Source organism: Aquarana catesbeiana, linkage group LG11 (genome assembly GCF_042186555.1).
Source record: "Aquarana catesbeiana isolate 2022-GZ linkage group LG11, ASM4218655v1, whole genome shotgun sequence".
NCBI classification, from domain to species: Eukaryota; Metazoa; Chordata; class Amphibia; order Anura; family Ranidae; genus Aquarana; species Aquarana catesbeiana.
Window position 1 is genome coordinate 60866642 of NC_133334.1, and position 14798 is coordinate 60881439.

Genomic DNA, 14798 nt, shown 5'->3' on the forward strand with positions numbered 1-14798 from the left:
TGACCAGACCTCAAAACAGAGATGGCATCCAAGACTGATCATCTGTCCTTGCTGCCGGTAACCGCTGAATGGGTGGAGACATGCAGAAAGCCATGGACAGCTACTACCCCTGTCATTGCTTTGTAAAGGCTTCCCGGCTAAAGCTGTCCGGGATTCCAGACACACAGATCCCGCTGTCTGCACCTTATAGGATGTATGAATAAGGTTTTAGGAAAGAAGAACAATGTATTTTGTCTTCTACTGTGAATAATAAAGAAAAAACAAAAAAATGAAACTTCAATGCAAAACATTAATACAGTGCATATCAATGCAACACAATGGGGGAGATTTACTAAAACTGGTGCACATAGAATCTGGTGCAACTGCTTATAGTAACCAATCATCTTCTAGGTTTTATTGTCAAAGCTTAAAGTGATATTAAATAGCAAACCTGTTATACTTGCCTGCTCTGTGTAGTGGTCTTGCACAGAGCAGCCCAGATCCTCTTCTTGGGTCCCCCGCTGGCGCTCCTGGCCCCTCCCTCCCTCCAAATGGCCCCACAGCAAATAGCTTGCTATGTGGGGAACCCAAGCAAGCTCGCCTCTGAGCCGCTGCTCTGCCTGTCCATTCAGACACACAGATGCAGCATAGCCCCTATCCCGGCTCATTGGATCACTGGCTGTGATTGACATCAGCCAATAAGGAGGCAGAAGCCCCGGAGAGCCGAGGCTCTTGTGCGCATTGCTGGATCGAGATGGGTCTCGGGTGAGTATTAGGAGGGCAGGGAGCTTATAGGTGGGGCAGTGACCCTTTTTTTGTATTGTTGACATATTGATCAGGCAACGCACTGACACCTTTGCTGCCATTGTGCAATGTGCTGGATGTTCAGTGTGCTCCTTCGCCTTTAAGGAGGGTTGGGCTCCCTCCAGTCATCTGCCCTTCATCTATCCATTAGAATACATGTGCTCACACTGTGGAGACTCTTCAAAGTTAGAGTTAGGGTCTGCAGGATACAGGGTGCCTTGCCGTGGCCTGCAGCTTACTCATGTATTTGCAAATGTGTGCAACTAAACCCCTGTTTTTAACGCAAACTGTTAGGCACGTTAATTCGGTTGGTCGCAGGCTGGTTGGTAAGTTGAGCTTGGAAGTTCTTTGGTTTTATTTTATAAGCGCTGCTGCACAGAGGTTTTTTTTACCGTCGTGCATAGAATACATGAGGATAAAAAACCTTTTGAGCCTTTAGATTCTAGAATCACTTTAATTTAAGAAGCTGATTGGCTAATATCCACAGCTGTACCAGATTTCAGTTTTAGTAAATCTCCCCCAATGTGTTAGAAAAAAAAATGTAGACACATGTCAATGCAAGCACATTTAACACGCATTCACGCAAGCTAAATGTAACAGACTTGATGTGAAACCAGAACATATTGGACTGTAATCTGTACTTCTTTAAGTCAGTCGGTAGGGGGAGCTATGACCGCACATCTTTCCAAACTAGTATTTCTTCTAAAATGTCTAATTTCTTTTTATTACAGAGGTGCAATCGATGCTCAACACAGAAGGCCTTCTTACATATTTTTGGCCATTTTGAAAAGCGGTTCTCAAAATGTGCTCTACAAATTTAATTATACAACATTACACAGGTTTGTTACTTGCAGTTAAAAGTGTAATTGTTTTGGTATTATGTCACAATAACAGACTAAAGTAGATATGGTGATTATTGCACATTACAAGGGCCTTATGTATAAAAATTTGTAGCAAATTTGGGTGCTCCCCATACCTGCCAATCAGATTTGTTTCTACTTTGAGCTGAGAACGCCTGTCAGGAGTTTATTGCTGTTTGTGTCCCTATTAGGTAGATTCACTCTCTCCTATTTATCTTGTTTACCGATATCCCAAGAAAATCCAAAATTTTGGGTGTCAGAGAGGAATAGAAGGGAAATCTTCCAGTGGGTACCCTTGCTCTGGTGACATCTAGGGATTCCCTCACTTTGGAGGGATTTCCTCTCACTTCCTGTTTTGGGACAGGAAGTGAAGGGAAATCTCAATGGGACACAGATGGTCAAAAATAAAATGGACAGGGGTTATAACCCTCCTTTAAGCTATCCAAAATGGGGCGGGTGGGGGGGAGTATTTTTTGCCTTCTACTTCAAATGTAGTACAACCCTTACTCCAAAATTGAACTACGTGATCTAGGTGGAGTGGACCAATGTTTCTCAACTCCAGTCCCCAATACCCCCAACAGGTCATGTTTTCAGGCTTTCCATTATTTAGCACCGGTGATTTGAGCCCAGGTTCACACTGATACGGGTTTGAAACCATGCGAGTCCAGCTGAACTCGCACAATTTCAAACTAGCAATGCAGTCTGTGCGGAATCATGCACAAATGTCTATTCAGATCGCCACCAAAGTTGCCAAAAGTTGTAGAGGAACTACTTTTGGGAATCAGTGCGGTACTGCAAAGTCGGCATTGCACTAATTCAGATGGTGCCATTGTCGACAATAGCCACCGATTTAGCATGCAATATGGCATGTTAAATCACTTGCCAAATCATTCCGATGTGACTGGGGCGTGGGCTAAGGCTGATTCTTTACGAAAGATGACAATCCTGCAGCTTTTCTCATTACCGCACTGATATTTTCCCAGGTGGTTATAATGTGTCCCATTAATGATTGTGTCAGAAATAACATTGTAACACATTCTTCCAATAAACAAAAGGTAAGGATCTCAAACAACTCTGGAAATCTTTATAAAATGTTTATTTTTTTCCTAAAACTGGCTGAACAGCCAAAAGTGTTACCAGCAGGGCTGGACTGGGACACAAATTTGGCCCTGGACTTCATCCAGATTGGCCCACTTTGACAGGTCTTTCCCATACCGGTCGGCCAACCCAAACACCCCCCCTTCACTGACCATTAGCTGTTCTACTTTATTTCTCTTATAGGCAGTACCAGTGGCAAAGCTAGACATTCTTTCACCCGGGGCAAAGAATCAGTTAGGCCTCCCCCCAATGGGACAAGATTAGGCAGGAAAGTGGGAAACTCCCAGGCCATAGCTGTTGAGTCAGCTGACTATCCACTCCCCCGTGCTCCCTCCCTGCTCCTCTAGTCCCCCGTGCTCCGGTCCTTCCCTGTTCCTCTGGTCCCCTTCCTGCTCCTCCCCCCTGCTTCTCTGGCCCCCTCTGCTCCTCCACATGCTTCTGCGTTCCCCTCCTGCTCCTCTGTTGCCCCCCATGCTCCTCTGTACCCTTGTGCTCCTCTGGTCCCCCCCGTGCTTCTCTGGTTCCCCCCCCCCGCTTCTCTGGTCCCCCACACGCTCCTCTGATCCCCCCCCCCCTGTGCTCATCTCCTCTCCCTGGCTAGTTGTGCGGTTCGTGCTGAATATAGACATGATCCTCAGGAGTCGGCACTGAGAAGCTCATCATATGATCCAGAAGGAGAGCAGCCAATCACAGCTGTAACATAACCTCCCTCGGCACTCATTCTCCTGGTCTTTCCTTCCCCCCGCTCTCCATCCTGTCTGCTGCCACGGGGAATCTAGATGGAGAGCGGGGGGAAGGAAAGACCAGGAGAACGAGTTCCGAGGAAGGTTATGTTACAGCTGTGATTGGCTGCTCTCCTTCTGGATCGTACAATGAGCTTCTCAGTGCCGACTCCTGAGGATCTTGTCTATATTCAGCACATACCGCACAACTATCCAGGGAGCGGAGGCGAGCGCTGCGGGGAAGGGGGTGGTGGACCAGAGAAGCTGTCACTGAAACTGGCCCACTGAGCCATTAGCCCACCGGGAAACTCCCGGTTGTCCTGATGGCCAGTACATGCCTGGTTACCAGGACAGGAAGAGAGTGGAAATCTTTCCAATATGTACACAATAAGGTCTTCCTGAAATAGAAGGTATTCATATGTCTCATTCCATCACATCTCAAAACAAGCCGATTATTAGTCATTTCAGGGCAGTGGGGGAGCCATACAAATTATTACTTTTTGTCCCTCTGGCCAGTTGCACATCCAGAACTGCTTTTGTATAGTCTATTACTGTAGAGCAATGTTTAAGGCTATTTGGCCATCATCAGTGCAGTGTATGAAAACCATAACTTCTGTGGAGTAGGGCTCGGGGCCCAATAAGACAGTGTAACCATACAGGTTATTGTGAGATTGGATTTAGGCAGTCACAATGCCCTCCAACCAAATCAATGTGTTAGCACAGTAAGGCTTAACTAAAGCAAAAGGTATTCACATATCTCATTCCATCACATAGCCCAGCTGAACACCTTCTGTTATAAGAAGGCCTTAAAGAGGAAGTAAACCATGCCCAATTTTTCTTTTTTTAAAACCCTGCAAAGTAAAGACATAATGTGCTAGTGTGCATCGCATACTAGCACATTATGAAATACTTACCTTAGAACGAAGCCCTGCACTGCCCCGCTGTCAGCTCTGACAGAAACTTCCATCTTCACCCGGTCTTCCTTCCGGGTTCACATCCTCCAGCCGTCTGATTGGCCGCTCCGCGATAATTGCACTCCCGCGTAAGTGCATGGGAGTCACAGACCGCAGCACAGAGCTCTGGAGGGATGGCACAGGTATACCATCTTTTCAGAGCGCATGCGCCAAGGACATCACCCGCTGCATGAATTGCGAATATCTCCTAAACCGTGAAGGTTTAAGAAATATTAATAGTACCTACAGGTAAGCCTTATTATAGGCACAAGCCTGCAGAGTGGGTTTACATCCTCTTTAAGACTCCATTCACACGTTAGCGCTAAAGCAACGCTTGTTTTAGCGGTGCTTTTTGGTTGCTAGCGAGGTGCTTTTAACCCCAAAGAAGGGGTTAAAAGCCCCCGTGTTGCAGCCCTTTGGAAGCGCTGCCCATTCAGTTCAATGGGCAGGGTATTTTGGGAACTCTGTATACAGCACTCCCAAACCACCCCAAAGATGCTGCTTGCAGGACTTTCTCTAACGTCCCGCAAGCGCACCGCCCCAGTGTGAAAAGTCACACTGAAATGAATGGGAGGCGGTTTTCAGTCATTATTTAGAGGCTATTTCTAGTGCTAAAACGCCTGAAAACCGCCTCAGTGTGAAAGATGCCTTAGCTGGCCCTACATCCTCAGTACACACACACACACACTATGTTGTAAGAAAAATGAATACCTTACAGAGCAGAATGCCTTTAAGGATTAGTTCACTTTAAAAAAAATAAAAAAAAAACAAATGTGCAGGGATAAAAATGTGCATTTATTATTTTTTGTATTAGGAGCCTGTACAGCATTGCACCGGAGCTCAGCAGATCTCTGATGCCATGCAGGTCTACTGCCCACTGTCAGTGTTCATCCTGTACAGGTAAGCCGATACTCACTGACAAGGAAGACTCAATGATCTGCCACAGGGATTGTAGTTCATTCAGACACGTAGAGCTCTGTGTATGAATGATGTTGTTTTCAAACAGTGACAGCTAGTATGGGGAATTTCTCCCCATACTGCTGCCACAAGGGAGGGGGTTGATAGCTGCAGCACTGGGAACAACATGTTCTACTCTAAAATCGGGTGTAACATGTTCCCAAAGGTAACCTTATCCTTGAGCCTAAGTTTACATTGATATGATCTGACATGTCAAATCGGCGGCTATTGCCAACCATGGCACCATCCAAATCAGTGCGACGCCGGCTTTGCGGCGCCACACCGGTTCCCAATAGTAGTTTCTCTACTACTTTTGGTGACTTTGGGTGCAATTTCAATAGACATCTGTGCAGGAACCCGCATAGATGTCTCTAAAATCGCCTCAGAAATCGGACTGACGTGCGGGAATGAAATCCCGCAGCAGTGTGAACCTAGGCTTAAAGTTGTAACAGAATTCTGAATGTGTTATTTTGCCTGTTTTTGTAGTTGATTTTCCACTAGGTGGCAGCAGATGTCTTATGAATGTTAATTATAAGCTCTTCACCCCTATAGGAAGGGAACCCTGTTTTCTGATAAAGATATGTTGGATTTAAAAAACTAAGACCAGCAGTATTGCAGAGAGGCCTAATAAACGAAGGAGGCTATAAACGTTATAACATAATAAAGTAGTGACTGTGACGGTCACCGCATACTCACCTGTGAATCGTTCATCAGATGTATAGAACACATGTACTGCATAGTGCAACATTAACAAACATTTCTTTTTTTCTTGCCAATTCTACTCCCCTCATCAGTTCATCCCTCGCAGTCCCTACCTTTTGTTTCACCAGCCCCTCCCTCTTAGATTGTAAGCTCGCAGGAACAGGGCTTCTCTAACCCTCTTGTTTTGAATTGTACTGTTGGTGTATTGTCTCCCTACATTGTAAAGCGCTGCGCAAACTGTTGGCGCTATATAAATCCTGTACTGTATAATAATATTATTCTTATTTATAAGCAGACAAATGAGACTTTCACTGTATATTAGCTGAAAACCTTTAAAACGAGACTTTAGACTTGTTAATGCGCTACGTAAAGGATTATGTACAACTATACCTTTGGTACAAGATGTCCTTTAAAGTGGAACTTTATCCATAACAACTTGATAAAAAGAATGTTCTTTAGCTAGGAACATACATATGTTCCACATTCGTAATTATGCTACCAAAATAGTGTGTGCTGTAAATTGCCTACAGCATTGCTCCTGTTTCTTCTTGCTGGAAGCTGCCATTTTTCTGAAGCCCAGAGCCCCTGAGCAGCAGTAACTCTTTAGGCTGTCAGCAGATCTGCCTCATTTGATACAATTTGGCACAGCGCTGAAAATAGACCGCAACTGAGTATGTGCAGAGCAGGTTGCGACAGAGTATGTCTGGATTTTAAACATTATGGGAACTTACTGTATTTTTTTTATGTTTTACATAGCTATACCTGCACAAGGGGGTCAGCATGAATGAAACCCAGGAGGACTTAATTCTCTGACTAAAGTTCCATTAAACCTGTGCTCAGTCATGCACACTAAAGTATTTACATAGAACAAGCCATAAAAGCACTTTCAAGGCCCATTCATGCTTAAGGGTGTGTTTATAAAAAAAAAAATTGCCTAGCTACTCATCCAGTGAAACCGCTTGTACATTTGCTGTGTGCGAATGGGGCAAAACCAAATGTTCTATTTCCTCTACATGCCGAATGTTATTCGTTCATAAAACAGAGTGGTTTGTAAAATACCACATGACCACTAGATGGAGCCGAAGTATTAAGTGTTTATTTACTACAATCCCCAACTACATCTAGTGGCTATAATTGTAGTATTTTCCACACCACTTTGTTTTATGAAATAATAACATTTGTCCTGTAGAGGAAATAGGAGAATATTTGATTCTGCCCCATTCACACAGAGCAAATGTGGTTTTGCTGGATGAATAGATAGGCAATTTTTTTTTTTTAATCAATACAGCTTTCAAAGTACTATTAAACTCTCTTCTAAAATGTCTCTATTTACATCCATTCAGTGTGTTAAATATTGCATATATATATATATATATATATATATATATATATATATATATATATATATATATATATATATATATCTTTATTTTAAAGTGTTATACAAATCAGAGTGTTTTAAAAATCAAATATAAACAAAGCAGTAAGAATAAAATAAGAAAAGAAATAAAACCGACAAAAAAGTCGACAACATCATCCGCATCTCTGAAAGAAAATGGGGGTTATTTACGAAAGGCAAATCCACTTTGCACTACAAGTGCACTTGAAATTGCAGTCGCTGTAAATCTGAGGGGCAGATCTGAAATGAGGGGAAGCTCTGCTGATTTTATTATCCAATCATGTGCAAGCTAAAATGCTGTTTTTTTATTTTCCTTGCATGTCGCCCTCAGATCTACAGCAACTGCACTTCCAAGTGCACTTTCAGTGCAATTTCAAGTGCACTTTGCACTTGTAGTGTAAAGTGGATTTGCCTTTCGTAAATAACCCCCAATATCATTAACCAGTGAGCTATATGGTCACATAGGTCCTCCTTTGTCCCGGACAATTGGTTCCTGTGGACACCCCCCTTCTCCAAAGGAAGAGGCTGGAGAACCCTGTTAACTTCAAAAAAGATCCTAACTGACGCAGAACTCACTACGTCTTTGTTTTATTTGTGATACCGATATCGATGACCAGAAATAAAATAGTACCAACCTGTCGTTCACTCAATGTGAACACTATGAGGGTTATTTACTAAAGGCAAATCCACTTTGTACAACAAGTGAAAACTGCACTTGAAATTGCACTGAAAGTGCACTTGGAAGTGCAGTCGCTGTATAAAAAACAGCATTTTAGCTTGCACATGATGGGATAATAAAATCAGCAGAGCTTCCCCTCATTTCAGATCTACCCCTCAGATTTACAGCGACTGCACTTACAAGTACGCTTTCAGTGCAATTTCAAGTGCACTTTGCACTTGTAGTACAAAGTGGTTTTTCCTTTTGTAAATAACCCCCTATGTTCGACCATGTTCACACCTGGTTTGATAGCTAACTAGACCCAGTAACCAAAAGGGGATTCTGGTTCACCAGGAATAATTGTTTAAATTTGGGATCAGCCAAAGCTAGCAAGGCCGTGTCCAAGCTGGATGTGATTGGGAACGTCCCTGAAATGTGGTCTCTCCAAGATGCCCAAGTGGTATTTAATCTTTTTCGAGTACCCCTACAGGTAGCGAGCCACTCCTCTGCTTCCATGATCTCTCCCACCTTTCCCATCCACTCTGTCTCGCTCGGAGTCCGTGAGCTTTTCTATTAAATTGGAATTAGGCGCTTAGCCGCGTTAAGAAGGTGGGGGAGAGCACTGCGTTTATTTTGTGATAGAGGCATGGGGGGATGTGGAGAAGGAAGTGCCTCGGTGAGTCAGGAATGTCCACTCCAATACCATCAGAGATATGTTTACTGACCATTGACCAAAAGGGTTTTTTAGTATGGGACACTCCCGCCATGTGTGAAGAAGCGTTCCTCTCTGTCCGCAACCCCTCAAGCACAAATCAGTGGCCGAGGGATAAATCCTAGCCAGGGGCACAGGCACCCGATACTAATGTGAAAGTATTTTATATTTAGTCTCTTGAGTTTTTAACTCCACTGAACTTGAGTGTGTTAGGTAAAATAGGTGGTTCAATTGTCCATTGGTAAACTCGCACTGAAGGTCTCGTTCCCACTCTCTAATGTAAATAGGTTTAGGACTAGGCTTAGCCGCTTCTAGTAGTTTGTGAAGGGCAGAAATCATGTGTGGCAGAGGGTCCTGTTCAGCCCATAAGCTTTCAAAGTCTGTAAGGGTAGTTTTAATCTGCGACCCATGATGCTGCAATGTGGTAAAGTAAGCAAGCTGGCGGTGTCTCCAAAAATCAAAGAGGAAACTGCCATAGCGTTCCCTCAGGGTGGTAAGTGGAACCGGTGTGTGTCCCTAAATATTACCATTTTTAATCAAGTATTCCTTTAAAAAAAAAAAAAAAGATGATAAATACCAGTATTGCATATAAATCATTCCTTCTCCTGGGTGCAGCACTTCTCCTAACTTTTGGTAGAAGATGCTGGCTGGACTACATCTCTTATGATCACTTATTCACTTATGTAAAATGCACAATGACTGCTTGCTTCAGACATTCACCCTTTGGGCACATACTGTTCCCGAACATTCATATCACTAAGTGCCCTTTCCGGCTGCAGCAATTCTGTTTTATTTAATGGTCACATGACCACATGGGTTCCCTTCACATCACTTTTTCCAAGTGCAGGGGGTGTGGTTTCATAGTCTGGATGCGGTCACTGCTTGATACCAATGTGACAGCATGTCTTCTGCTAGCAGCTCCTGTCAGTCAAGCTGGTCAGGTGGCTTGGCAGCGGGTCTGCTCCTGCACCTGGCGTGGTCAGAAAGCTAAAGGAAGATGAAGGGACTGGCATGTTCTTCATCTGGTATTTGCGGCAGGTTGTTTCCATAATATTAGCATGCATTATCCCCCATTCACATCTTAGTGTTATTGTATGTGGTTTTGGACCTAAGCCTATGTGCAGTAACACTCAGCAATAAGAAGCCCATCCTTCTCATCACAGGCTGCTTACATCTATACGCTCAGTCACTCAAAGCTTGGAAAGTTACATGAGCTTTTTTTGGAGATGTTGTGCGTTTTGGGCTCTATAGACATCAATGGAAGTGCCGATAAACTTGAGGGACAAGCGATTTTGTAAGTATTTTTGTGTCTGAACAGCTGTTCTCCTCTACTCTTCTTTTCCTCCACCGCGGTTGTGGTGCGGTGCTAAAGGGTTAAAATAGGCGCTGACGAGGTGACATACATTATCACTGCCTGTCAAAGACCTCAGAAAACCATTCCACTGTGAATCACTTTTCAGAGGGGGTGGGAAAGTCTTCTGCAAGTGTAAACTAATGCCGCGTACACACGATCGGACTTTTTGTCTACAAAAGTCTGACGGATGCCAACGGACTAAAGCCGGCTGACAATCCGATCATGTGTGGGCTTCCCAGGACTTTCAGCGGACTTTTCTAGCCGCAAATCTGACGGACTTTAGATTTGAAACATGCTTCAAATCTTTACGTCGTAACTACGCCGGACCCAGAAATCGGCTCGTCTGTATGCTAGTCCGACGGACAAAAACCCACGCTAGGGCAGCTATTGGCTACTGGCTATCAACTTCCTTATTTTAGTCCAGTGTACGTCATCATGTACAAATCTGTCGGACTTTTGTGTGATCGTGTGTAGGCAAGTCCGTTCGTTAGAAAGTCTGCCGCAAGTCCGCCAAAAGTCCGTCGAAAGTCTGTCGGACGGGCTGTCGGACTTTTGTAGCCGAAAAGTCCGACCGTGTGTACGCGGCATTAGACTTAGGGTTAGTAAGGACAAAAGAAGGCAGTAACAGACTTTCATTATTGAGGTTTACATACACTTTGAAGCGGACTTCACTCAAAAGTCATGGCACTACCTGCCTGGAGTTTGCATATTCTCCCTGTGCCTGCGTGGGTTTCCTCCGGGTACTCCGTTTCCTCTCATACTCCAAAGTCATGCTGGTAGGCCAATTGGATCCTGTCTAAATTGGCCCTACTATGTGTATGTATGAATGTGAGTTAGGGACCTTAGATTGTAAGCTCCTTGAGGGTATGGACTGAATGTACTGTCAGGGGTTCACTCCAAGTGTAGAGCTTTAAGGATGTTGCCATGCGGCTTTTTCTTAATTTAAGGGCTGGTTTTGCCCATTTTTATTCAAAAGAAAGTTCAACCAATTCAAGTAGATTCCCTGGCAGGGGTGTTCAGCATTCCAGTTCTGCTACAGAAATAAACAACATTCAGCCCACTTGGCTAATAATCAAAGGCTTTAGGCCTTGGTTGGTCTCCCACAGACCGGACACTCGGCAACTCCGTACTTATCGCTAGCAGCCTTGTGCTACACCGGCTCCCACCTCTCGTCTAGGTGAAGCCCTCCTGACTGCTGGGCCAGATTTGTCTGCAGGGTGGAGCCCAGAACCCTGGTCTGGTCATTACTTCAAGCCCAGAACACAGCTGACCAATTAGTGTACTGGCTGTTCACTAGACCTGGTCCTGGCAAAGTACCGCCCTGCTACAGTACATTATATATGTAAAGCGCTGCGTAAATTGACAGCCCTATATAAGTACCTGTAATAAATCAAATAAAGTAAAAGGATCTGATTTGTAGCTGCTGGCTTTTTTTTTTTTTTAAAAAAGAATGTTCTTTAAAGTGGTTGTAAACTCTGCTATAATAAGGCTTACCTGTAGGTAAAATGAATATCTCCTAAACATGCACCATGTAGGAGATATTCACCCTGCATGCAACCAGGAACATCACTGGCGCATGCGTTCTGAGAGTCGGGCATACCTTCCTGGTACTTCAGAGCTTGTGCCGGAACCAAGAACTCCCACGCACATGCTCGGGAGTGAAGCCATCGTGGCTCCAGCCAATCACAGCGCCGGAGCTCACAAACCTGGAAGAAAGACAGGAACATGTCAGCCCTCTCAGCAGAGACTTTACAGTGCTGGAGGGCTTTGTTCCAAGGTGAGTATTTCATAATGTGCTAGTATTGATGCATACTAGCATATTATGCCATTGCCTTGCAGCTTTTTTTTTTTTTTTGAACATCCCCAGTTTACAACTGCTTTAGATTGTATATTCATGTAAAATAAAATAAAAATAGAGATTCCTTTAAATAAGGTGTACGTACACATAGTATATCCTACACACAGGAAACAGGCCACCAGCTCCATATGTCTAACTGTTTATATTTATTCCTCAGGGAACAGATTGTCAGGATTGTGATAAAACTCTCCAGGGAAATGAAAATAGATTTTGCCCATTTCCTGTCACTCCTTTGATGCTTTTGATAAATATGTTTTCGATGCTGTAACATATCTTGTATCTGTATCTATACAGTGATGTATAAATAACATAGAATATGTACAGTATATATATGGAAAGGTTCCAGCTGGAAATTGGCCAGAGTTTAAAGCTGAACTCCAGCCTGACCTTCAGTCTTACACAGTTGTACAGGCTCCTCTCCTCTACTGAAACTGCTTACTCTACTTTCACTGCACACTGTGAGCTTCTCATGGTGTACGTTAGAAGCTGCAGCATGTCAGATAGAGCCAGCCTTAATTTTTGGTTGGGGGACATCCAACATCATCTATTGCTTTTCTACCCAGCCTTGCTGTCTTTGGCCTACTTTTTTCAATCATGGAGGCTCAGCATTACATGTGGGCATTTCCTAGGGTGGTATGCGGATACCTAATCCTCCAGGCTGATCAACCCATCAAGACATTTGTGATATGCATAACTCCTCCCAAGAATCAGCCCACTTCTTGCATCAGGGCCAAGGGCTCCTGAGAAGAGTACAGAAGAAGCAGGATGATGTGATGTTTTATGTACAGCACCTTGTTGTCTCCTCCCACAAGCCATGATTTGCTTGCATTTAATAGAGAAGCGCAAAACCCAGTGATAATGTAACTAGGTCTAAAATAAAGTAAAATGGAAATATTTTATTTAACCACTTCCCGCCCAAGGTACGTCCAGGGATGTCCTTGACTTTGCGGGGTATATCTGAATGATGCCTGCAGCTACAGACATCTTCAGATATCATCTTTTAGTGCCGGCGATTCCCTACACCATAAGAACGCTCTTACCCCCCCTCCAGCTGCCCTCCGGTGCTTCTACCGACTCACCACTTCCATCGGTGAGCCGGCCCAGGATGGTGATCATAGAGATTTCCGGAGGACCAGATGGTCGCTGGAGTCTCTATGATCGTTCAGAGGCCGGGCGCGATGTTATGACGTCACACCCGGCCTCTGCATTCAAACGAATGGCGGCGCCTCGGCTGGGAAGCCGTGATTGTTAATTTTTTTTTTTTATTTCAGGTTTGCCAGCCTAGAGGTGAGATGTGTGGTCTTATTGACCCCATATCTCACTGTAAAGAGGACCGATCATGTCATATTCCTATTACAAGGGATGTTTACATTCCTTGTAATAGGAATAAAAGTGATAATTTTTTTTTTTTAAAGTGTCAAACTAAAAAAATAAAAATAAAATTAGCAATAAAAAAAAAAAATTTAAAGCGCCCCTGTCCTTGTGTGCTCGCATGCAGAAGCGAACGCATACGTAAGGTACGATGTTGTTCCTGCTTGGGTGTGTTACACCAAAAGCTTGGTTGACTCATCAGGCATATGCCTAGTTGGGTTCAACCTGTCTGGTAAGCCTCTTTCCTTACGGTGGTGAAGTATCTACAGACAACCTGTTCACACAGATTCACAGTCACTATATTTGATGTCATATATGGACTTTATGCACTTTATATGCACTGACACTGTTGGTTTATACTATTTTATCATTATCATTGTGATATTTTATTGCTTTGTATTTTTGTTTTGAATATCCATTTATCATATCGACTTTATATTGGTATAATTTTATTGCTTATTTCATTTTCATCAGCGTTGCACTATACTACTATACTACTTTATGCATACGTAAGTCCCGCCCACATACGAAAATGGTGCTCAAACCACACATGTGAGGTATCGCCGCGAACGTTAGAGCGAGAGCAATAATTCTAGACCTCCTCTGTAACTCAAAACATGTAACCAGTAAAAAAATTTAAAGCGTCGCCTATGGGGATTTTTACATACCTAAGTTTGGCGCCATTCCACGAGCCTGTTCAATTTTGAAGACATGTTAGGTATCTATTTACTTGGTGTAACTTCATCTTTGACATTATGCAAAAAAATTGGGCTAACTTTAAAGCGGAGTTCCACCCTAAAGTGGAACTTCTGCTCATCGGATTCCTCCCCCCCTCCGGTGCCTCAATTGGCACCTTTCAGGGGGGAGGGGGGTGCAGATACCTGTATAATACAGGTATCTGCACCCACTTCTGGGAATAGCTAGCCGCAAATGTCCACCCCCCCTTGTTGTGTTGTGGGAAACACACAGTTCCCACAACACAACAGGGACCAGTGTAGACACGCAGCGCGACTCGCGCATGCGCAGTAGGGAACCGGGCAGTGAAGCCGCAACGCTTCACTTCCTGATTCCCTGACCAAGGATGGCAGTGGGGGCAGCCGAGAGACGAGCGATTGATCGGCTTCGGCTGCCGACATCGCTGGACCCTGGGACAGGTAAGTGTCCATTTATTAAAAGTCAGCAGCTGCAGTGTTTGTAGCTGCTGGCTTTTAATATTTTTTGTTTAAGGTGGACTCCCTCTGCATGAAACAGTTTTTTTTCCCCAAAAAAATGTGTTCGAAAAATTGCTGCGCAAATACTGTGCGAGATAAAAAGTTGCAACGACCACCATTGTATTCTCTAGGGTCTTTGCTAAAAAAACATATCTAATGT

The 14798-nt window shown here is 43.9% G+C and overlaps 1 protein-coding gene across 2 annotated transcripts in view; it reads left to right on the plus strand.

The window, feature by feature from the left end:
• Nucleotides 1-14798, plus strand: part of CCDC73 (coiled-coil domain containing 73) — a 112718-nt gene that overhangs the window by 15430 nt on the left and 82490 nt on the right. For both annotated transcript variants that reach the window (XM_073604479.1, XM_073604480.1), the window contains one exon: nt 1515-1622. The gene's annotated coding sequence lies outside the window, so the exon portion shown is untranslated. The remainder of the gene's footprint in view (nt 1-1514; nt 1623-14798) is intronic.